Genomic DNA, 25872 nt, shown 5'->3' on the forward strand with positions numbered 1-25872 from the left:
ACCCCATTCTAAAGTTGCCGGGGCGGTAATTCCCCATTTAACATTGGCCCTTCCCCATTCCCATTTTTGCCCCATAGGGCTCAATGGGACTGGGGAAGGCGGTAATTACGGTACCGCAGATTGCGGTACCGTAATTACCTCGTAAATCCCTTTGCGGGTGCCTGCAAAGGGACCTCGTAATTAGGCGCTAAGGGGTTAGCGGCCAGGGTCGTAATGACCCCCATTGTGTATAGTTGGATAGAATACTACCATCTGAAAGACCAGTCAAAGGGTGGAAGACAATCATACAGCAGAGGAAAGAAAACGCCATCATCACCACCCACTACATCGGACACCTCTAGCAACGAGAAGGACAATATTGAAGAAACTCTGAGTCATCAACAAGATAAGACGAGGGACCCCAAGAACCCAAGTCAAACACCAAGTACATCAAAGGCATTACCCACACCAGAACCAACGAGTTACTCTTTTTTAGACCGGGTCCGTGCAGACGAGGGAAAAAGAAAAAATCCACTAAGGAAAGTAAACCAGCCTACAAAGAAGACCTAGGGCCTCATTACGACAAGTGCGGAATGGGTTAAACGGCCCCGGTAATGGTGCCGGTGCCGTTAAACCCACTTCGCACTATTACGAGTTCCCCTCGCGGGACCTGCTCTGGACGTCTGGTTTATCCAGACGTCCATAGCGGGTCCCGCAAGGGGACCAGGGAGCTAACAACGGGCCCGTTTGTAATGAGCCTGTTAGCTCCCTCCCCATTCCCATTGAGCCCTATGGGGGCTCGAATGGGAATGGGGAAGGACCGGGCCCGGGTTCCCTGAATGAGAAAATACCGGGCCCTCCATACTCGGAATGGCCCGGTATTTCCCCATTCAGGGAACCCAGACCTGGACACGATTTCGGAGGCAGCCATGCCCTTATTAAAGGAATAGTTTGTTCAGAAATATTATTGGCCAAAAAGATGGCCAATGATAAAACAAATATGTAAAATATATATTTTTTTTAAGTGTCTATGGGCCTCGTCCCGAGTCTGGCAGTAACCCTTAAATGCGGCATTAGTGCTATTACCGCCACATTTAAGAGTCCGCCAGATCATGGCCTTGGCGGATTTCCGCGGAAAATATGCCGATTTTCGGCGCTATTACCGCTGGTGGGAAATCCGCTGGCGATAATAGCGCAAATTTTCCCCACTGGGCCCAATGGGGAATGAGAAATTCCCCAATGGGCCCAATGGGGAATGGGCACTAACCGCTCCGCCAAACCCGTGATCCAGCACTAATAGCGCCGGGGGGTTTGGCGGTAGGGCTAATAGTGCCGGCGGTAATAGCACCGGCATTACCGCCCAACTCGTGATGAGGCCCTAGGTAATGTTTCGAGCAAATGAAGCTCAAACTTTAAAATTGCAAGCACTAGGGGGCATCCATTTTGTGAAATGGATGCCGCCTGTGCTTGCGTTTGCGGCACTAATGAAGCAAAAGCCAGCCAGCTGTAGTAAACAAAAGCTACCACTGGGTGGCTTTTGCTTCATTGGTGCCGGACGTGGAGGACGGGGACCAGAGACTACAGGCAGGAACGCTGCAGCTGCATCTCAGTAAGTGCTATTTTTTACAAAAAATAAGCACTAGCTGCGTTTTTTTTCTAAGTTTTCCGGGCTGGAGGAATCTGGAAAACTTATAAATGAAACCGCAGCTTTTTAAACCTTATATTTATGTTTGCGGTAGCTTCAGCTTGGAGCCCCATGGGCTCCAAGCTGAAGCAACCGCAAACATAAATACAATGATGTTGTGTTTCAAAAACGCTTCGGTTTTTCTTTCTAAGTTTCTCGGGCTCCTCCGAACCAGAGGACCCTGAGAAACTTAGAAAGAAAAACCAAAGTGTTTTTGAAACACAACCGCGTTGTGTTTGTGCCTGCCGTGGGAGCACCGGAGACCCAAAGTGAAAGCCAAGGCATGCACAAACACAACACGGTTGTGTTTCCATGCCACAGTGTTTCTGCTTACAGCAGCTTTCACTCTGGGGCTCTCGTGCTCCCTTTGGGAAGCGCAAGAGCTCCAAAGTGAAAGCCGCTGCAGGCAGAAACACAACGCAGGTGTTTAGAAATGCTGCAGTGTTTCTGCTTACAGCAGCTTTCACTCTGGGGCTCTCGGGCTCCACGGGGGGAGCTCGAAAGCCCCAAAGTGAAAGCTGCTGTAGTCAGAAACACAACGTGGGTGTTTAGAAATGCCGCAGTGCTTCTCACTGCTGCAGCTTTCGCGTGGAGTCTCCTGGACTCCCCCAACCCTGAGGGAGTGCAGGAGACTCCAAGCGAAAGCTGCCGCAGTGAGAAATACAACGTATTTGGATTTGTATATGTTGCAGTATTTACAAATCCAAAAACGTTGTTATTCTGAATGCAGCAGCTTTTGCTGGGAATCTCCTGGACTCCCTCAGGGTTGGGGGAGTCCAGGAGACTCCATGCAAAAGCTGCCGCTGTCAGAATAACAACGTTGTTGTATTTGTGATTGCCGTGGTTTTCCAACAACAACGTTATATTTTTAATTGGTGCGCCTCTGCTTTTTTGCCTTCATTTTACGTTTTCTGTGCTTCCCTGGGCTTGGGGAGCACAGAAAACGTACAATGAAAGTGAAGGCAGCCTCCTCAGCTCTGCTCAGGCTGCAGTAAGCAAAAGCTCCCAGGAGGGGGCTTTTGCTGCTTGTTTAGTGCTGCAAATGCAGAGCCGAGGAGGCTGCCTGCAATCACAAAATGGATGCCCCCGAGTGATTGCAATTTTAAAGTTTGAGCTTCATTAGCTCTAAAGGTTTTTTTTTATTGTGTTTGTTTCATCATAGAAACTTTACAATTTACACATACATTTAAAGAAAATTATAAAAATTTCATTTCTCATGTTTAAGATACCTACAGATTCATACCAATCTCACATATATATATCATACACACATTTTCATAACATCAAACAGATAAAACTCATAAGTAATAGAAATCAGAAATCTGCATCTTTAAGAGTTAAAATGTGTTGAACTAACACTTCAAGAAAACTTGTAACATTAATACTATTCCCCCACATACATTTGTTCCACAGCAAGCCTCGAAATTTCTGAACCAGAATACCAATGGCTCCAAAAGTACATAATTCTGGGCTCCTCAAAGTCTGGACAATACATCACCAAATGCTTCAGAGACTCAACCGAGTCAGCAACATGACAAAAACAACATTCCATACCTAGGTTCCCAAACTTTTCCTTGTATTCAGACCAGTTACTGATACGTTCACATGTGCAAAACTGATTTAATCGAAAATGCATATATACATTTCTTGCTATCGAACATGGAAATTGGAAGATGTATCTTGGCAAGTCACCCATTTTTCTTCTAAATACTGCGTATTCTTTATAAGCTTTATAATTTCCTATGCAATCAGATTGCAGACACCAGTTCAACAATTGGAATTTGCGCTTATTAGCAGGCAAACATAATATGAGATCTTCCTTAGTTCTATTTGTCGCTTCCAAAATCAGGTCCATTTTATTTACAAATTTGGATAGGTCGGGTAACGATCTTAGATCAATCATTTTGTTCAGATCTACATAAAGAGAGTTCCTAGGTGGACTCAACATTTTCCTATAATTATTTAATTGCCTCCAATTCCGTTTGGCCGATAGAGGCAGTAATCCAAGTTTATGCCGAATTTTATCAATTGGAATAGAACTTGCTAAACCCAGTACCCTTTTCCACAATTTTCCCTGAGTCGTATCTAACAATACATCGATCTCTACAGTGCATATGTCAAGCATATATAAAATACATGGTTCGATTTTTAGCAGGTAGAATTGAATAGTAGGGATTAGAGAGAAGGTACAGTATTTTCTATACAAGATACACATTTGTGAGGTCAAGGGTTTAATTTTTTCCTCTAGATGCTTCTTCCATCATAGTTTGGAATTCTGGTCGGTAAGTGTATAACCAAGATAGCGTATATCCTTAACCACCTCAAGCTCTTCCATCCAATTGACCAATTAAAGTACATTGATTTTTTTTTCCATCAGCAAAAATTTAAATCTTTGATATAGCCTGATTTATCTTTAAATTATACTCCTCTGCAAAGAGATGGAAGGCATCCAACTCATTATGTAGCCTGAACGGAGTTCTATCGAACAGCAGTAGATCATCCGCAAAGCTAATGCAGTTTAATTTAAGATGACCAAGGACTGCAGGATACGTCGTGATATCCTTCCATATGGTATCTGTGTGTGAAAGATAAAGATTGAATAACACCACGGCCAAAGAACAGCCCTGTTACAACCCGATTTCTGTTGGAATTGGGTGTGTTAGGGTTCCTAATTTGTTAACACGTACTCTATAGTATGTCTTAGAGTGCAATAATGCTATCAAGGCCACTGAATGTACAGGTATCCCTACCGCGAGACTTGTCCTTGGCCTCAAGCCCAGGACCGTATCTCTCCAGGACTGAAATCACTACACTGGCTCCCAGTGGCTGCGAGGATTAAGTTCAAAACCCTCTGCATTATCCACAAGGCCTTCTGGGGCCTTGGGCCAAAATACCTTCAACTCTCTCTTCCTAAATATCTTCCTTCTCGAGCTCTTCGCTCATCCACCTCCAACTACCTCAGGGTCAGCTGCTTCTCCAAGCAACGAGTTGGGGGTAGATCTCTCTCCGCAGCAGGGCCTCCCTCTGGAACAGCCTTCCTGCCTCCCTGAAACTTGAGGAGAACCATCTCCGGTTCCGGAAGCACCTCAAAACCTTCCTCTTTGCCTCCGCTTTCTCTCCCTCTCTCCCCTGCTAAAATCACTGACCTTCACTGAATCTGCAACTGGGCCACTTACCGATCTTGGTCCTTGGCCCAGCCACTCTTCCCTGCACTGCCTACCTGCACTACGAGACTGTCTCTGTATCCTACAGCCCCTTTCTCCCGACACTTACCTTGCACTTGCCACCAGCTGGCCCTATTATTTACCTTGTAGTCTACTAACCATGTACTGCACTTTCCTTGCACTTGCCACCTGCTGGCCCTATTATTTATCTTGTACTCTACTAACCATGTACTGCACTTTCCCCTCTCCCCTTCCTCTTGCACTTTTCCCAGTCCCCTCTACCCTTGCACTTGTGCGATCTGAATGACACCTGCCCTAGTAGGACACACTTGCCAACCCTACCGATTTAGGCGGTAGGATACCGCTTTTTAAGCAGTCCTACCGCCTACCGATTTATTGGCACCAAATACCGATTTTTTTGGTAAAAAGGCGCCATTAGCCCCCCACCACGCCAGCTCGGGGGAGTCTTTGAAGGACTTCCCCGAGCTGGCGTAGCGGGAGAAGGCGCAGCATGCAGGCTTTTGATGTAAAAGGCACCCATGGCGGTGGGCTAAAAGCGCCACTCCGCCACGGATGCCTTTGACAAAAGGCGCCATTAGCCCCCCACCACGCCAGCTCAGGGGAGTCTTTCAAGGACTTCCCTGAGCTGGCGTAGCGGGAGAAGGTGCAGCATGCAGGCTTTTGATGTAAAAGGCGCCCACGGCGGTGGGCTAAATGCGCCCCTCCGCCATGGGTGCCTTTCACAAAAGACGCCATTAGCCCCCCACCACGCCAGCTCGGGGGAGTCTTTCAAGGGTTTCCCCGAGCTGGCGTAGCGGGAGAAGGCGCGCATGCAGGCTTTTGATGTAAGAGGCACCAACGGCGGCAGGCTAAGGGCGCCCCTCCGCCGCGGTAGCCTTTCACAAAAGGCGCTTTTTGAGAAGCGCTGTTTGTCAAGGGCTGTCTACGGCTGGACCCACTGCCCTGCTGAGGATTGCTGCCTGTTGTGCCTTACTGCTGCATTCTTCTCGTGACTTTAAAGGAAAAGAGAACAGAAACAAAGAAGGGACTGCTTTCTGCTTTTTTTTTTTTTTTTTTCTCGAGCCCCGTGGCTCCACCCTTCTATCCCATAATCCATTTAACCCTGCAAACCAGCGCTTTATGCGCGCGCCCGCTGCCCTGCTGAGGATTGCTGCCTGTTGCGCCTTCCTGCTGCATTCCTCTCGTGACTTTAAAGGGTATGGACTTTGTTGCTGATACGATCTATGCAAGCTGGAAATAGACTGTTTGGCGTTTTTTCTGATGCAACTTTTCTCTCTTCCTAGAAAAGAGAACAGAAACAAAGAAGGGACTGCTTTCTGCTTTTTTTTTTTTTTTTTCTCGAGCCCCGTGGCTCCACCCTTCTATCCCATAATCCATTTAACCCTGCAAACCCGCGCTTTATGCGCGCGCGCTTTTTGAGAAGCGCTGTTTGTCAAGGGCTGTCTACGGCTGTCCACGGGTGTTGAGGGCGTTGTGGGCATACTGCCCCATTTACCTTATTTTTTTTTTATTTGTTCTCTTTTTCCCAAGTTTTGTACAATTCACTATGTTTACTCATTTGCAATCCCTTAAAGTAGGCATGCCTGACGACTCTGTAATTGCTGCTAATTTGACAAACTCTGTGTTGAATAATTTCTGTGCGTTTCGTAGGTTGCAGCCACTACCTGCTCCCCTATTGCAATTACAACAGAGACCCTCTGATAATTCTTCAATGTCAATCCTTGACTCAATTGTCATGGAACGCAACCACATTCGCACATCCTTTTGTCAACCCACAACCCCAGTGCACGGTACGTTTGAATCCCGCCAACATATGGCGCATGTTCCGTCCCGTGCTGCTGGCCATCGCCAATGGGCAGCTGGGTCTCCAATAGCTCCAATGCCACAACTTGTGTCTGACTCGACTTTGCTTGCTGCTGATACTCATCGTTTCAAACCGCACGTGCTCCCAGCAATCTCTACTTTAGATACTATTTACGAATGCTTCACTCCTGTAAATAAGGAGACTAGCTCTTCTCATACTAATCCACCTCAGTCTCCAATTTCCGTGGCAAGCATCCATGATTCAGTTCAGCCACATGAAATCTCAACTATCAGTAATGTTCCAAGTGATACTTCCCTCTATGCGCATCCGACCCCGCGTGCACAGCCTCAACCCTCTTCGCCGGCCTCAGCGACTATTTCTCTACCCACTATGCTTGAAATCACGCTTGCTGCATTAAATACAACTGTGTTAAGCCTTTATAAACTGTTTGAACGCCTGGATGATAACATTTCTACCCAATCGCAGCAGATTGACACTATGTATGACTGGATAATTTCCCTAAATTCGAAGCCAAACGCTAATGTATCCCCTTTTCAAGCTCCTTTTCATCCTGCCTCTACTCAGCTGAGACCTTTTCCAACTGTCCCCTCATTTGAGGAAATCATTCGCCCCATTGAGGCTGATCCTGCCAACGAAGCCATTGTGGTTAGTGATTCTTCTTGGGAGAACATTTCCTCGTCTCAAGAAAAACTACCCCCTGTGATCCCCGAGTCGGTGACAATTGAGACTACACAACCAACTCTGCCTATTAGTAACTCTCCCGTGTCTTGTCCCGACGTCGTTCAGGAGCCTTTAAAAGGCAAACGGCAAAGAAAAAAGAAAATGCCGCTTGGGCAATCTCTTATCAAAAAATCTAAAAACATGCTTGCCCCCAAGCTTCCGAAGAACTCCATCGCCTCTTTCTTTAAACCTCCATCTTCAAGTTGCCCTCAGGCTCCACCCATCATTCAACCTAAGCCAGCGTGCCAAATTGATAAGAGTGGCCCCAGTGGCAGTTTACCTTCCCTTAACAACCTTCATTACTCTCCTTTACATAATCTAATTAATACCCTGGAACTTTCGGTGCCCCCTGCATGTTCAGAGGTTGCCTCTTCCTCCAAAACCTTGTTGCCTGCTCTGATCAACTCTGGTCCCAGACCCTGCCTTGACATCTCATCTACTGCAAAAATTACTCTCATCAAAAATGCTATTGATGAATATCTCTTCCTGAAAAATCAGTCTATTTCTCCTACTTCTGCTTCTACTCAGCCTACTGTTGCGGCTCCCCAGGCTCCAAACAACAATCCCTTCAGAACGGCGCCTATAGGCGTGATGCCACCTCCGCCAGTTTCCTTGTGACCTTCTGTCCCAGTTCAACATCAAGCCCCTAATAACATGCCGTGTGGCTCTACTTTACAGAATCCTGATTTGATGACCTCCCAGCTTAAATCTTTAATGAACACCTTTTTGGAAACCCACGGTGCTTCATATATTGGGGCTTCCAAAAACAATGCGCTTGCCACTACTCATGCCCAAAGTGATCTACGCCCTGGCTCTTCTCTACCTGTCTCCCATCACTCAACTGTACCACAGGACCTATCCCGAATTTTTCCCACTTCCCACCCCTGGTCTGCCACTATTCCTGCACCGCCAACGCTGAACTATCACCCCCTTCCTCGCCCTGCCTCTTTGCACTCCTCCAAAAATATGAATCTCAGCAAAGCACTTCCTAAAACTTTATCTCAAAATTCCAATTTACGTGCCCCAAACGGCTATTCATTAATTATGAAATGTCGTGGTGGCTCCCACCCATTGTATAATCTCAATAGGCAGTGTGTTTTAAATATTCTGAATGATGTTGATACTTTGGAACACATTTCGTCAACTGATATTGACCTAGTGGAATTTATTGCTGATGTTGACTTCACCATTGTCCGTCTATGGATTCCTTCAGCTACTGTGGCGAAATTGCTTTGGAATGCTAAGCTGATATTGTTTGAGATGGGATTTCTCATCTCTCAGGACCCTGACCGATCACAATCTTTGTTCACTCCTACAAATCTATCTGCTGCTGATTCAGGTAAATCCCTTCAAACCACCCGAGTATACCAATCTTCCAAAAAGGGCTGTCCTGATTTATAACTTCAAGCTACTCCGGATCATCGTTTCTTTTCACTAGGTTGTTGGAATACCAGAGGCCATGTTCATCTACAACATGCTATTGATGTGTTTACTCACTCTTATGATATACTGGCTTTTCAGGAAACATGGTTTCTAACCCCTCCTGTTTGGGACAACTATGCAACTGCACTTATTTCGGCTGTGAGAGGCGAGAGAGGCCGTCCAATGTCGGGCCTCCTGGTATCAGTTAAACAATCTGCTGATTTAGAAATAGTCCCATGGTGTGCCTTCGACATCTATATTCAATTAGTTAGAGTAATTGGATGTGGAGGTAATATGGCCATCTTTAACATATACCGGAACCCGGCAAAACTGTCTCTAAATTCATTTCTCAGAGAACTCTCCTACATGCTTGAAATAGTTTCTCAGGCATCTGATGTCACTGCCATTTTTCTCCTTGGCGATCTTAATCTTGATTGCTTTAACCCCACTTCTCAATCTACTGCTCAGGAGGTTTCGACTTGGACTACCTTTATGTCTCATAATAACTTCATGATGATTAACGGAGCTGTGCCTGGGGATCTTCCTGCTTCAACAAATTGGTGCCGGGATTCAAGCTCCAGTACAATTGATTACATATATACTGACGCAAATTTGTTTGACAAAATCACATCACTAAACATCACTTCTCAGTTGTACAGTGACCACACGTTTCTGACATTACATTTCCTAAGACCCCTGGCTATAGTGCCTTCTTATACTAGAAGGTCCGCTCAACATCTTGTTATCAATTCCTCTGGCAATCGCATCACGCTGTCCTCTAGAATGTTTTGGACGCTAAAACAATCCCTTGATCCATCTATGGCTTCCAATTCTAATTCTAAGATTGAATATACACACCTTCTACAACAATTCCAGAATAATATTCTTATCTCTAAACAGAGGTCGACTACTCATTTACACTCTTTTGATCATGATTTATATCATAGAAGGATAAGTTATAGGCAGGAACGCACATTTTTGCTTTCCTTGTCTTCAAGCTCTCGGTTTACCCTCGCAAGGCAGGCAAAAACCCGCTATACCAACTGGGTCCGTGGGCATAGAGCCTTGCTATTCCAACAAGACAGTGAGCGAATGCTGAATACTTTAGCTACAAAGAATTCTGCAGGTACTTGGAAACTACTTAAGCATAAACATTGTAATCAACAATTAGAGGCACAAGCCAATGGAGTGCAAGAAGCGCAATGGGTCCAACACTTCTCTGTATTATATTTCGATCCAGCGTTCAGTATGTTTAAATATCAAATGCAGTCCACCTCGCATTGGTCTCTGAATTGTGAATTGGAAACAATTATTCATTATATAAAATTGACTAAAAGCTCGAGAGCTGCAGGACCCGATGGTATCAGCAATTTAATGCTGAAATCTAACATAAACCATTGGGCCAAAATTCTGTTTTTGTTATTTCAAAACATCCTGACCACTCGAACTCTCCCTTCTTCATGGCACACGTCTATTCTCGTGCCAATTTACAAAAAGGGAGACCGTTCACTTCCTGCGAATTATCGCCCCATTGCGCTCCTTGACTCTCCAAGTAAGATTTTTGCAAAGTTTCTGTTGCTGGAGTTTTCGGCATGTACATTAACCCATTTCCATCGTAATCCGTTCCAGTCAGGTTTCGTTGCAGGAATGGGCACAGCTGTTAATTTGTTTCTTTTAAACTCTATTAAATCTCTGTGTCACATCCAAAAACAACAGATCTACTTTGCTTTCGTGGACCTGCATTCTGCATTTGACTCAATTTCTAGAGTCAAACTTATGTCTAAACTAATTCATGACAAATGTCCCCCCTCTATTACCGACCTCATTTATCATTTTCATTCTGCCACTACGGTTCAGGTTAGATTGACATTGAATGGTCTACTCTGCCACCCGATTCCCACCTCATGTGGCCTTAAACAAGGCTGTTTGCTGGCGGCAGCCATTTTCAATTACTATATCCAAGACATCAATTATACCTTCGAACCTATTCAATCAGATTCTCAGAAAATTAATGGTATTCCCATAAAAGCATTGTTTTATGCTGATGATATTGTCCTCATCTCAAAGACCCCCAATGGTTTACAAAAACTTTTATCAGCATTAGACCTCTATGTCGCAGAGAACGATTTAAAAATTAACTCCTCAAAGACTGAAGTCTTGATGTTCAACCCACATTCTGGCCTTCACACTCGCAAACATTGGTTGATTGACAATAACACTTCTCTGTCTTTGGTTTCGTCGTATACCTATTTAGGTATTATTTTCGAAGCCTCACTCCAACCACTGAAACATATGGCTCAAATCGAAGTTAAATTACTAACAGCGATATCACAATCACGGATTCTCCTTGCAAAATTTGGAAAATTCTCCATGATCCCGGCTTTAACATTTTGGAACATGAAAGTTATTCCCACAGTTTTGTACGGCTTGGAAGCTGGACCTCCTATACCATCTACTACTCTTGATAAATGGGAGGGCAAATTTTGGAAGCATGTACTGCATCTGCCCCAGTGTATCCCCATTTCGTGGTTGCGTTATGAATTGGGTCTCTCTTCACTATCTGCACACCTTAACTGGAAACAATGTTCTTTTTTCAGAAAATGTTTAATATCATCTAAGATAGACAATCTACTTAAGGTATTGTCGAACTACATCTTTACGACAGATCACGTCTTTATCCAAAGATGGCTGTCAGCAGTATATAAGATCTTAGCAGAGGCAGATATCTCATTCGAAACTCTTCTGCAAAATCCGGATAAGGCTAAATTAAAAATCCATCAGACCTCCTGGATTATGAACCATCAGAAATGTCTTACTTATAAACACGCCTCGAGCTTTCGCTTTCCACCACATAAAAGAGGCATTACACAAACATATTTATCAAGAGCCCCTTCTTCGAAATATAGAAATTTAATTCTCCGTTTCCGGCTACATATATGGGAAACAAGAGATCTCCTTTGTACGCGCCAGCTTATAGGACCACTTCAAAATTTTTGTCGGTTCTGTCAAAAAACCAAAACTCCAGAAACCTTAGCACATTTAATCACTACATGTCCTAGCTTGTTTGGTCAGCGACAACTGCTTTTTCATAAATATTGCCCTAGATTTGCAATGTATGATTCGGATGCTTGTTGGGACCGCATTTTTGGCTCGTCAGACTTGAAAATCCAGATAGCCACTGTAAATTTTCTTCTTTCCTTAAATTTAGATCAGGGTAAACTCATGAATACATGATTGAATATTTTTATTCGAATTGAGTATGATAACATTTTTAGATACTGTGTCCTTTTCTTCGATGATATTCTGGTCATTTGTGAATACTAGAGTGCTTTATACTTATTGTATTTACTGGTTGTACATTTTGAATGATCTTCTGAGAAATGACATTAAGTTGTTTTTACATTATTTTAATTATCATGTTCAGATTGTGCTGTTATGTCATGTTAATTGAAAAGTTGTAACAAAACAAATGCAACTAAATCAATAAAAAAAAAAAAAAAAAAAAAAGGCGCCATTAGCCCTCCACCACGCCAACTCGGGGGAGTCTTTCAAGGGCTCCCCCGAGCTGCCGTGGTGGCAGAAGGCGTGGCAGGCGCCTCATTGTCATTGAATGCACCCGCGGCGGCGGGCTCATTCAATGACAATGGGCTGCTGACGCAGCCTATTCCTATCACTACCTCCTCGCCTGACTATTTTTGAAACTTTAAGATTCCTACAGATTTTTGGTCACAGAATGCTGCCATGTATGGTAGGATCGTTGTCCGTCTCCCCTTGTTCCCCTCCCCCCTGCCTCATCGCACCTTGAAACACTTGTGTATAGGCGCGTTACAAATGCCATATCATATCATATCTTATTGATCAGTCTCTTACAGATATGCTTATTCCATCTTATTGACAAACCCGGCCTGTCTATCTCCATCAGTCCAAGCCTTAGCTCAGTTTCAAGGCACCAATTGGTAATGTTTATACTAATGGAGATGGCTGAGTGATCCCCATACCAATAGTTCAAAACGTGCTCGAAACTTTACATAGACACTTAAAAAAAAATATTTTACATATTTGTTTTATTATTGGCCATCTTTTTGGCCAATAATATTTTCTGACCGAACCATTCCTTTAAGGGCATGGCTACCTCCAAAGTCGTAATGAGGCCCCTAGTAGTGAATATCTCTGCATATCATTTAAGTAGATTTGGACAAGCGACTCTCCAAAAAGGGATATCTTTTGTCCCTCATGGCCAATGCACGGTCCCCCAGGCGATGCTGCCGCTGTTCTTGATTAAGTTAAAGGGTTTTTGGGTGTTCACCTCTCTGTTTGGGGGGGAGGGGTGGGGTTGGGCTGGGAGGGTTATTTAGTTAAAGAAATGCTTGACACGCGACTGGGAATCCAAGTACTTCAATGCATCCAGATTGTCACTACCAGATCGGGACCCCTGTGCGTCAGGTCTGGACCCTGCGGTTTACTTACAAGTTCAGGCGATCGCCTGTTATTGCTGACTTGTTACCCTAATGGCTGAGGATACCATCGTATGCATGAGCTGGAACGTCAGGGGGCTAAGTTATCACGCCAAGATGCGTAAACTACAACTATATGTTGAAGGCCACAAAGCTAAACTTCTTTTCCTGCAGGAAATGCATGCTCTCTCCAGTGGCTGTGAGAGGTTTGCCAGATCATGGGGCTCCCAACGCTATTACACAAACTATTCCACTCGAAACTCATTAAGAGTTTGGCGGTACAGGCACAGCTGCTGCCAAACCCGTGATTTTACCGGCACCCGCAAATGGGCAATTACTGGGTCATGCTGAGTTCGGCGGACCCGGTAATTGCCCATTTGTGGGTGCCGGTAATACGGAGCTCCCCATCCCCATAGCGCTGAATGGGAATGTGGAGCATGGATGCACCAGCACCGTTCATAACAGTGCTGCTGCATCCACGAGTTGTGCTCACGGGTGCCGTACTGCCCGCCAGGTCAGACCTGTCAGGCAGAGTGAGACCCGCAAGCTCAACTTGTACTGTGGCGGTAAGGTGACAACGGTGCCGGTAAGCTTACCAGCACTATTGTCACTGTACCGCCATAGTTGTAATGAGGCCCATGATCTTAATACATAAAAAGTCTACAAATTTCAGCACAAAATGACTCATGCAGATCCCCTGGGATGCTATGTCCTGTTACTAGGGACCTTGCTGGGCAGAGCGGTTGTACTCCTTAATATATATGGCCTTAACATCGACGATCCCGATTTCTACACACTTGTATCATCTTTGCTTTCTGGATTTCCAGTCTGCTGGTGGGGACTTTAATACGATTAGACGTGGATCTCTATGGATCCGCGCCAGATCCAGCCAGCTATCAAAGGCAGCTAGAGCCATCAAAGAAGTGCAAACCCAGCTGATCCTGTTTGATGCTTGGAGAATACTCTACCCTGATTCTCGAACTTACTCCTTGTACTCCTCTGTGCACAACTCACACTCACGCATTGACAGATGGCTAAGTTCAGATAAACTAGTTGGAACCATTACACAAATAACTATCCTTCCCAGAACACTCTCTGACCACTCCCCGGTGACAATTTCCTTGAGGAGGGGTGCAGATAATGCAGGGGCTTGCTCATGGAGCCTAAAACCACTAGCTATTGGATATTCCTTTTGAGACTGAACTGGGGACCACTATAGACAACCTTTTCATGCTAAACACTGGCTCTGTCAACTCACAAGCCACCCTTTGGGAGGCATTCAAAGTTTACATCAGGGGGATCGCACTTTCCAAAGAGGCGGGAATACTTGGGGTGATCTGGAGGAACATTGTAGAAAGCGAGTCCCGACTCGCCCTCCTCGAGGCCCAGTATACCGCCTCTCAGTCGCCAGTCACCCTTTCTGATAAAGGCACGGAGCTCAACGTGTTCCACACCCACGCTGAATGGGAACGGACGTTTCTGGATGACCCCAATCTGCTCGAAGGTACGGGGAGGGTGAGCGTCCGGGTCGCGTCCTGGCTAGACTGATCTGACCAGAAACCGGATCCCCCCATATTCCGGCTATCGAGAGGGCCGATGTCACCCTCACCCTGTCATCACATGACATTAATGCAGAATGTTGTTCTTTTTACGAAGCACTCTATTCTAATGCTGACAATGTTCCGGAGGCCGATATCAAGAAATGTCTAGATGGCCTCCCGCTCTCTATCCTTTCCCCTGGGGCCAGAGATACCCTAGATACTCCGATTACAACTGAGGAGCTATCCAAGGCTATAGAAGGGCTCCCTGTGGAGTTCTAAAAGCGATATAAGACCCACCTAGTTCCCAAACTGGCAGCCCTATGCGAAGAGTCATGTGAGACGGGCACTCCTCCCTCTCTTTGTGAGGCAATAATCACGGTACTGCTCAAATCAGGCAAGCCTCCCATTCAGTGTGGTTCATACTGGCATCCTTGGCTTATCAATTGTGACATCAAGATCTACGCCAACATATTAGCCCTGAGACTTGCCACTTATCTGTAGTTTATTATTCACTCGGAACAGTTGGGATCTATACCAGGGCGTTCAACTTCCCTTAATCTGTGCCGCTTATTCAATATCCTTGCCCGGGTCGACCCAGATGCACAGGCAGCCGCAGCCACTCTTGATATGCAGAAAGCATTTGATTCTGTCTCCTGGAGGTACCTCTGGCAGGTCCTAGAGAAGTGCAACTCTGGTCCTCATTTCCGGACCTGGGTTAAAATCTTATACTCCTCTCCCGTTGCCAGGGTTCGCACCGAAGACCGATGCTCGACCCAATTCCTGATAGCAAGCGGTACGAGGCAAGGATTTCCCTTGCTGCAATTAATATTTGCCATAGCCATAGAGTCTCTGGCTGACAGGATACATCAACAACATGCACATAGAGTCCTGAGACTGTCTGGTCCTCCCGAGATTATCTCCCTATATGCAGACGATTCCGTCCTCTTCATCCGCTCTCCTGACCAAAACCTGGTACCAATAGTGGAGGATGTTACCCTCTTTGGTGAAATGTCCGGACTCAAGGTGAGCTGCTCTCAATCTATATTATTTCCACTAACCAAGGTCACCACCCCTACCTTAGACTCCCTGGGATTCACATGGTCACAATCCAAGATCACCTATTTAGGAGTGGTGGGCACACGTCAGCAGAACTCCCTCTACAAAGCCAATTTCGGGATTAATTGGTGATGGTTGACTGATTGAAGAAGGAGAAGGAGAAGGAGAAGGAGAAGAAAAAGGAGAAAGAGGAGGAACTGGCATCGCAGAGGGATGGCGGAGGCCGCTAGAAGGTAAGTAAGGGGGTGGGTGGGAGCAGGTAGTCCGAAATCGCTCATGGCCTTGGGAGAGAAAACCAAAAGGTATTTTCTCCCTCTGTCATTTCGTAATCATATATTTTATTGGTAATCCTTTATCAGCCCCCCAAAGAACGCTATACATCACACACTGCTATTTGTTATTCTCATTTTGGCAACATCAGAAATCCCACCCATCAGTCTATGACCTAGTCATCCCTCCCAGAATTACCTAATTTCTGGGGGCATGCATGATCCTAAATTTTGAATGGTCTTCTGAGTTCATTTGTATTTTGTATTTGTATTTATTTTATTTATAAAGCGCAGCCAGGCCCGGGGGCATACGGGCGCGTAAGTTAGATCTGGATACAGTTACAATTAGGTGCAGTAAACGAGGGACACGTTACAGTTACAGATAGGTACATACTTAGTATTGCAAATACATACATACATAGTCTGAGATAAATACATTAATTACAAGAGTGTGCCGTCAGCGGTCAATCGTGCTGGGATCAGGAGGTTAGGCTGTCATGTCATGGAGTCCGTGTTGTGAAGCCAACGCTTCGTGTTGTGTTTGAAAAGGTGAAATGAAGGTTCTGCCCTTAAAAGCGCGGGGAGTGTGTTCCATAGTTTAGAAGCTTGTACAGGGAAGCTAGCTCCACCGGAGTTATGGAGTTTGAATCTCGGTATGGACATAGTGTTAGCTTGTGCTGCTTTAAGTGGTCTTGATGATGTGTGAGGTGTAAGTTGGTTGGTGAGGTAGGCTGGTGCAAGGTTGGCCCTGGCTTTGTGTGTGAGGGCCGAAGTTTTGAGGGATATTCTGTGCTCTACTGGGAGCCAATGTAACTTGCGTCTAGTCTCAGAGATATGCGCCTTTTTAGGGATGTTGAGGGCAGCCCTGATGGCATTATTTTGAATTACTTGTAGTTTGTTGATATTTTTGTTGCTAGTGCCTAGGTAAAGGGCAGTACAAGTGTCCATGTGCATCGGCCCCTGATTGTTGATTTCACTCTGCAACTTTAGAATGAAACATTTATTTTTGCTTGACCAATGGGTGCTCAGTATGAATGGAGAGAACCAACCAACCTGTTACATTCAAATAAGCACATCCTTTCCCATGCAAACCCCTCTTCCACCCCAAGTGTATCTCTGCACCATGGCGCTGGCGTCTCGAGTAATGTGCCAATGTGTGTTCCTTGATGAATGGACAAGCAGAATGACGTCACAGTCAACCCATGTACCTTCATCTTGGGCCCCAAGTTGTTAAGATCTTTTTCCTGTAGGTGTCGCTGTGTCCCTTCCCCATGCTTACCCATTCTAACCATAATACTGTCAAATGAAGCACCCATCCCTTTGCTTGCTCTTCATGTCTTTTGTTTCTTCATGAGGTTATCACTGGGATCCAAAGCTGATGCCTCAAATTGTGTATCATCTCCCTGTGAGAGTGTCCTCTCTATGCGCTCTACGCTGACATGCAACCTTGTTTGCTTCCCTTGCTCTCTGAGGCCTCTGTTCACTTAGCAAAAAATTAATGATTGCAAAAAATGCTGTGGCTTGAAGCATCTGAGGCCTTGCTTTTCTGAACGGAAAAAATGCTCTGCAATGCTATGTTTATGTATTCTCTGCCAATATGCACAACAAAGAAAAAGCTACATGTGTGTCATGCTAGGGGGTTTGAGCTGGCCATGGGACATCGTACCAGCTCCCCCATCAGATGCTATGGGACACCAGCATCAGGAGGCCCAGGGCCTCGGAGGTTGGACGGGTGGGGTCTGGCCATGGGACATCGTACCAGCCTCACCCTGCAGTGCTATGGGGCACCAGCACTTGGGAGGCTTCAGTGCCTCAGTAGGTGGCAAGGCTGACCTTGCTGACTCATGCAGGCTCGTCTGGCTGACCTTGTAGGAAGCCCCATGGTGCCGTGGCCTGCAGGCCCCTTGTACTCAGGGCGGGCATGCAGGCCACACTAACGGACGCACACACAGATTACTTCGTCATGGTGTCCGCAGCCGTGTCTGCCCGGATGTGCCTGCGGGCTCCCTTTTATTGTCTTGGGCCATGACGTAGTCATGGCCCATCTTAAAAGGGCAACACAGTCACAAGGTACACACCCCCTTAAAGGGGAAACACATATCGGAGGTCCACTCCGTAACATCCCTCCTTTTTCATAGGGAACGAACATGTGCAATTCCAACATAACGATTAACCAGTGTAACCACAAGCATAACTGACTTCATAACTGCCACTGTCTGTCAACTCACCCCCCCACAGGTGCCAGTCGCAGTGGGCCCCTCTCTTGTGGATGGTTGGCAGTTGGACCGCAAATTACATAACCCTTTATTAACCTTGGGTACGGAATTGCCACCATTGTAGAACCCTCCTACCGAATGCCGGAGCACAGCTCGACATTGCTGTCCTTTACTGAGACCACTTTAAACATGTACATGCTATGCAGGTTCGCAGCATCACAATGCACTTTACTGAGTCCTCTTAACGCTAAGTGACAGTCCAGTTCACGGCCGGCAAAGCCGCGCCTGGTAGGTCCCAGGGGCCACATCGGCATAGTCCCTTGCTGGTGTGGGCAGGGCAGCACTCCACATCTCTCTGGGTGTCTCTGGGTGTCCCGGCTGTTCCACGTGCTGCCGACAGGGTGTGGGTGACAGACCCCACTCACCCCCTTTTCCGGCGATGTTAACCCACCCAGGAGTGTTCTTTTTCTTCGACGACACCAGAGAGCGCTCACACACTCGCCATGAGCTGAAAACCATTGGCGGTCTGTTTTGCTGCTTCTTGGTGTTGGTTCGGTTTTGTGCCCGCCTGGCATGCGTGGCGGCACCAGTGGCAGGCCGTTCAAGAACCTTGGTGGTTCAGTGTCCCCCCCACCTGCAGGGCAGACAGGGCGACTGCAGTGGCTTGCATGGTGTTGAGGCCACTCGTAGAGCAGGCAGTCTGGGTGGCTTCCATGGCAGGGTGTCGGAGATACGTGTCTAGGGGGTGCACAAGCACTTGTGAGAGCTGCAACCCTCCCTTTCCGTTCTTCTCTTTCGTCCATCCTCGCCATTGATCTGGTTGTGCTGGGAGAGTCCACTGACAGTGTGCGCAACATGGGCCCAGGATACGCGGGCTGATGGGTCCTTGGGCTTATACACGTTGCCATGGCCTTGGGGCTGCAGGTCCCCAGTCACCGAGGTGCAAGTTGACTGTCCTGGGGACAAGCGGGCAGAGCCAGCCTAGAGCGCACATTTGGTTTTATTTGCTTTGCAGCTCCCACCGGAGCAGGGTGGCACTCACCACCGGCAGCTGTGTGCCAGGGAGCAGCACCTTACTTCCTTTTTCGCTCCGTTCCGGAGCATTTGCTTTCCCCGCCGCAGGCGGAGCGGCCGCAGCGCATTTGTGGTTTTCATAATTTGGCTCATGCCACTTTCCCTCTGGCCTGGCCAGTGGTGGCGGCAGGCATGCGGGGGAGAGGTGGCTCACTTCTCCATGCGGCGGATGCCGTGTGTGTAGCCGCTTTGTGTTGTGCGGCGTGTGTGAGGGTGAGGGGCAGCCCCTCTTCGTTGCGGCCGTGGTGGTGAGGGGCGGGCAGCTCACCTCTTTCCCGGCAAGCCGGCTTCCTCTTCTGGGGTTTGCCACTTGGGGGGGCTCTCGGTGCGGCACTGGCCGCCTGGCATCTTCCTTTCCTCTGCTCGCAGCACGGCGGGGCTGCCAACTTTCTTCCTTTAAGGGCATGCTCCTCCTTATGGTGGGGGCAGCTCACCTCCTCCATGCGGGCGATGTTGCTGCTTGATACTTGCAGCCGAGGCTGCATTCCTTCGCGGCGGTGTCCGCTCCAATTCTTTACCCTTGGGCGGGCACACGAACATTTTGATGCGGCGGATGCCGCGTGGCCCACTTCACCCCAGGGTGGCCCGGGCCTGCACCGCAGCTATGGCAGTGAGGCGCAGGCCAATCCTAGCTTGCAGTGTGGGTCGGGCACTCTTCCTCTTTCCTCTAGGGAGTTGGGAAGCACACGCGGCCTCCTTCTGACGCCGCCTCCAATACAATGCAGCCGATGCTGCACTTCACTGTGGGGCACGAGGCCCTTTCTTCCTGGCTTGCGGTGTGTGCAGCGGGGGCCTAGAAGAATCACTTTCTCCTCCCAGGAACCGCCACTTTCTTTGCGGCTGTGGCCGCTCCACTTTTCCCTCTTTCTTGCCAGGCACCGTAGGATGCAGCTCACTGCAGGGTGGCCCGGGCTAATGCTGTAGTACGTGCGGTGATGCACGGGTCCTTCCTGGCTGCAGTGAGGGTCGGGTGCTGTGCTGAAGGGATTTAGAGACTGCTTACACTTCGTGAGTCTGTGGTCTTCTCTCTCTCCTTTCTCATCTTGAGAGAGAGACGACTTCCTTCTCGTCGCCAATGTTAGGGGGTTGGAGCTGGCCATGGGACATCGTACCAGCTCCCCCATCAGATGCTATCGGACACCAGCATCAGGAGGCCCAGGGCCTCGGAGGTTGGAAGGGTGGGGTCTGGCCATGGGACATCGTACCAGCCCCACCCTGCAGTGCTATGGGACACCAGCACTTGGGAGGCTTCAGTGCCTCAGTGGGTGGCAAGGCTGACCTTGCTGACTCAGGCAGGCTCGTCTGGCTGACCATGTAGGAAGCCCCATGTTGCCGTGGCCTGCAGGCCCCTTGTACTCAGGGCGGGCCTGCAGGCCACAATAAAGGACACACACACAGATTACTTCGTCATGGTGTCCGCAGCCGTGTCTGCCCGCACGTGCCTGCGGGCTCCCTTTTATTGTCTTGGGTCATGAAGTAGTCATGGCCCATCTTAAAAGGGCAACACAGTCACAAGGTACACACCCCCTTAAAGGGGAAACACATATCGGAGGTCCACTCCATAACATGTCTCACTATAATGAATCCCTGCACATGTTTTGTGATTTGTTCACATTGTGCACCGTGCATGAACAAAACCTTCCCCTTCTATAAGCATTGCATAACTCGGCACTAGCTACAGGATCAGGCTGAATTCTTAACTATCCGTGGCCCTTGCACTAATCTGGTTGCTGGAACCCTTCCTGTCTCCTCAGTTTTCTAACCTTGAATTTCTGCACTTTGGATACGGCCACAAATACCCCTGGGGGTTTCACCACCATTAGAAAACACACATGCATGCCAGCCCTCCCGATTTAGGCAAGAGACTCCCGATTTTGTTAGCAAAAATGTGGCTATTTTTTACTGCCTCCTGCCTAAAATAATTTGAATCCCAATGCTTTTGAATGAGGAAATTCAACCCTCCCAACTGCTCGGAGAGAATCTCCCTTTCAGCTGCTGCAAAATGTTGACATGTATGCAAATGCCCTGGGGGGCCACAAAAGTGTGAGCGCTGTCAGGAAGCTGATGGAGAAAAGGAGTTTTGTCTTCAATGAGCTGCATGTTGCACTGGTTACAGATTCTGTCCTACTGAGGTTTTGTGGGTTGTCTCTAATGAGCTGCTTGTTGCACTGGTTACAGATTCTGTCTCCTTCAGGTTTTGAGTTTTGTCTTTTTGAGCTGCATGTTGCACTGGTGACAGATTCTGTCTTCCTCAAGTTTTTAGTTGTGTCTTCAATGAGCTGCATGTTGCACTAGTGACAGATTCTGTCTTCCTCAGGTTTTGAGGTTGTCTTCAATGAGCTGCATGTGTCACTGGTGACAGATTCTGTCTTCCTCAGGTTTTGGGGTTTGTCTTCAGTGAGCTGCATGTTGCACTAGTTACAGAGTCTGTCTTCCTCAGGTTTTGGGGGTTGTCCTCAATGAGCTGCATGTTTCAAGGGTTACAGATTCTCTCTTCCTCAGGTTTTGAGTTTTGTCTTCAATGAGCTGCATGTTGCACTGGTTACAGATTCTGTCTTCCTCAGGTTTTGGGGTTTGTCTTCAGTGAGCTGCATGTTGCACTGGTTACAGATTCTGTCTTCCTCAGGTTTTGGGGTTTGTCTTCAGTGAGCTGCATGTTGCACTGGTGACAGATTCTGTCTTCCTCAGGTTTTGGGGTTTGTCTTCAGTGAGCTGCATGTGTCACTGGTGACAGATTCTGTCTTCCTCAGGTTTTGAGGTTGTCTTCAATGAGCAGCATGTGTCACTGGTGACAGAGTCTGTCTTCCTGAGGTTTTGGGGTTTGTCTTCAGTGATCAGCATGTGTCACTGGTGACAGATTCCGTCTTCCTGAGGTTTTGAGGGTTGCCTTCAATGAGCAGCATGTGTCACTGGTGTCAGATTCCGTCTTCCTGAGTTTTTGGGGGTTGTCTTCAATGTGTTGCATGTTGCACAGGTGACAGATCCTGTATTCCTGATGTTTTGGGGGTTGTCTTCAGTGAGCTGCATGTTGCACTGGTGACAGATTCTGTGTTCCTGAGGTTTTGGGGGTTGTCTTCAGTGAGCTGCATGTTGCACTGGTGACAGATTCTGTGTTCCTGAGGTTTTGGGGGTTGTCTTCAGTGAGCTGCATGTTGCACTGGTGACAGATTCTGTCTTCCTGAGGTTTTGAGGGTTGTCTTCAATGAGCAGAATGTTGCACTGGTGTCAGATTCTGTCTTCCTCAGGTTTTGAGGTTGTCTTCAATGAGCTGCATGTTGCACTGGTTACAGATTCTGTCTTCCTGAGGTTTTAGGGGTTGTCTTCAGTGAGCTGCATGTTGCACTGGTGACAGATTCTGTCTTCCTGAGGTTTTGAGGGTTGTCTTCAATGAGCAGAATGTTGCACTTCCTCAGGTTTTGAGGTTGTCTTCAATGAGCTGCATGTTGCACTGGTGACAGATTCTGTGTTCCTGAGGTTTTGGGGGTTGTCTTCAGTGAGCTGCATGTTGCACTGGTGACAGATTCTGTGTTCCTGAGGTTTTGGGGGTTGTCTTCAGTGAGCTGCATGTTGCACTGGTGACAGATTCTGTCTTCCTGAGGTTTTGAGGGTTGTCTTCAATGAGCAGAATGTTGCACTGGTGTCAGATTCTGTCTTCCTCAGGTTTTGAGGTTGTCTTCAATGAGCTGCATGTTGCACTGGTTACAGATTCTGTCTTCCTGAGTTTTTGGGGGTTGTCTTCAGTGAGCTGCATGTTGCACTGGTGACAGATTCTGTCTTCCTGAGGTTTTGAGGGTTGTCTTCAATAAGCAGAATGTTGCACTGGTGTCAGATTCTGTCTTCCTCAGGTTTTGAGGTTGTCTTCAATGAGCTGCATGTGTCACTGGCGACAGATTCTGTCTTCCTGAGGTTTTGGGGGTTGTCTTCAATGAGCTGCAGGTTGCACTGGTTACAGATTCTGTCTTCCTCAGGTTTTGGGGTTTGTCTTCAGTGAGCTGCATGCTGCACTGCTGACATCAGCATGTGCCTTTTTCTTCTCCACCGCTGGAGGTGTCACCACCATTAGAATATTCCCATCTTTGGTTAATTTATTAACAAAGAAACACTCTCTAATGTCATACCCATCCTTTGGTATCCAAGCCCCCCCCTTAAGCTACCCTCCTGTTACACATATTCCTTTGGACTACGTCATGGAGCAGCAACCCCCATCTCCCTCACAACCTATTAAATATTCTGTGGGGTGTAGACAATTATACCAAGAGGACCAATGTTGTGTTCTTTCTCAATGCGATATTCTACCTCTGTTTGGGTGCATATATCTCTTGAGCGGTCAGCACCAGCATGTGTTCCCTGTGTAAATGTCATCAAGTATATTCCCCTGTGTTTACCCCACCCCCGCCCACCCTCCTTGCAAAAAGGCAAAATTACATTGACAGGGCAAAACATATCACAAGTATTACGAGGATAGTGTGAAGAATCCTACGGATCCCTCACTGAAACCCTGCCTAAAGTCTCCTCCCAGATGGCCAGGGGAAGGCAGGCCCTTCCTGATTCTAACCCTGGGGGGTGGTGTGCTGCGGGAGGCTCACCTGGGAGTACACAGGGCCTAGGGTAGTGAGGCGATTCCATGGGATGAGACCGAGAATTCTTCCTCTGGAACGAAGAATCTTCCCAAGGTGCCTAAATGGGTAATGGCTTATTGCCATTTTTATGTCCCTAACGCTCATGCTAGATCTGGAGTTGTATACCTTAATGCTGTAAGATCTGAGCAAACCTTACCACAGAAAGATTATTTTTGATATCCCAAACTAAACACCTTCCTCAAACCCAAGTGTACACTATAAAGGAATGTGGAAATGTCGTCTTCAATAAACTAGCTTCCTCTGCAAAGGCTAATCTTCAGAGCCCCTCTCCAAATAACTTTCAAGGAATTAAACCTACCCATAAAAATCCTTTTTTTGTGAAGAATATTTTGAAGTAGACTCAACCTTTAATGTCAACAAACTCTGGAGGCCAGAGACAAGGGAGAGTTGATGGCAAAACACAGTTTACCATTTTTGAAAAAAAGAGAGGCTAAGGGTCTGCCCCTTTGAAGAAAACAGTTTGAAGGAAGAGTGCCTAGCCTACCTGAAGAGCTTGAAGTTTTGTCAAAGTTATCTTGTCAAAGTCTGCCTAAAAGTCATTGAAGTTGTGGCAGTAGTTCAAAGTAATCCCCAAGGTACTCTTGGTTGTCAGTGGATGATACATTGCAGTTGTCAAAACCAAGGTGAACTACTGTGGGGCAGAGGTGATTGGGTTCTCATGGTAAACATAAGATGACATAGTTGTTGAAGTCGAAGCTGCAGTATCAAGAAGTCATCCTGACAAATATACCATTTTGATTGTTGAGACCATATTAAAAGCACTCCTAACGGTTGATCAAGAACCGTATACCATTAACAGTGTGGATATTGCATTTTCCTTTGAACTGTGGCAAATCTTTCTGTGGGATTGACAAAACATAGTGGCCAGGATTACCATTGGGGCTGTTTTGCTTGAAAAGTGGAAAGCTTCACCCAGGGGCCCCAGGGCATTACCTGGGATGGATGGTAAAACAGGGGATTTGTTGCTAGTAGAACATTTGTTAAAAGGAGAAGATTGTTACCATTGGAACTGTTTGTTGAAGAACCTTTGCTTTAACTTTACATCTTTAAGGGCAGAGTTAAGACATTTACTTTTCAAGGTTAATCATTTTGATGAAGTGACTTTAAATCCTGGGGAAGTGAAATCACACAGGACTTTAGAAGGTCACTTAGGAAATGTACATAATGTTTATATTCTGTTGAATTACCATACCTTTTATTATTTTTTTTGTTGTTTAGTGTGAGGGCCTGTTACGCTGTGTTAGGGTGTGTTCCCTTAGTTTTTAGTACATGCAGAGAATTCCTCAACAGACTAGGAAAAGTGGGGAATTTTGTTACTTTTCTTTTAAAATATATTAGTAACCCGGCGAGAGCGAAACAGAATGCAACAAGCATTCTGCTTGGCTCTCGCCAGGTCCCTACCCAGCCGGGAATCCCTCCGTCGGGATTCCACGGCCTTTGGCCCCGGCGGTGGGGCGTGGCAGCCCCTCAGCCAATGAGGAGGCTCAAAGCGGGGCCATCCCCGCTCCGAGCCTCCCCGCGGCTGAGAGGCTGCCTTCGCCCTCCGCCGGGGACTCGGGTAAGTCATTTTGTTTTTTAATCCCTTCCCTCCCTTCCACCCGCCCCCCCAACTTACCTTCCTGGTCCTACTTCCCTGGCGGGGGACGGGGGAAGCCTCCAGCCGTGTGGCGACTCGGAGCGGGGCCATCCCTGCACCGTGCCTCCACACGGCTGGAGGCTTCCCTCGTCCCCCGCCGGGGACGCAGGTACTTTTTTTTTTTTCTCGTCCCACTCCCGCCCTACCAACCCCACTTACCTTCTTTTTATC

At 47.1% G+C, this 25872-nt stretch overlaps 1 protein-coding gene across 1 annotated transcript in view; it reads right to left on the minus strand.

Annotated features, from left to right (window-relative positions):
* The window catches only part of LOC138563365 (zinc finger protein 850-like), a 295001-nt gene that overhangs the window by 135251 nt on the left and 133878 nt on the right, over window positions 1-25872 (minus strand). The window lies entirely within an intron of this gene.

Source organism: Ambystoma mexicanum, chromosome 1q, assembly GCF_040938575.1.
Source record: "Ambystoma mexicanum isolate Mex_15411 chromosome 1q, UKY_AmexF1_1, whole genome shotgun sequence".
Taxonomy (NCBI): domain Eukaryota; kingdom Metazoa; phylum Chordata; class Amphibia; order Caudata; family Ambystomatidae; genus Ambystoma; species Ambystoma mexicanum.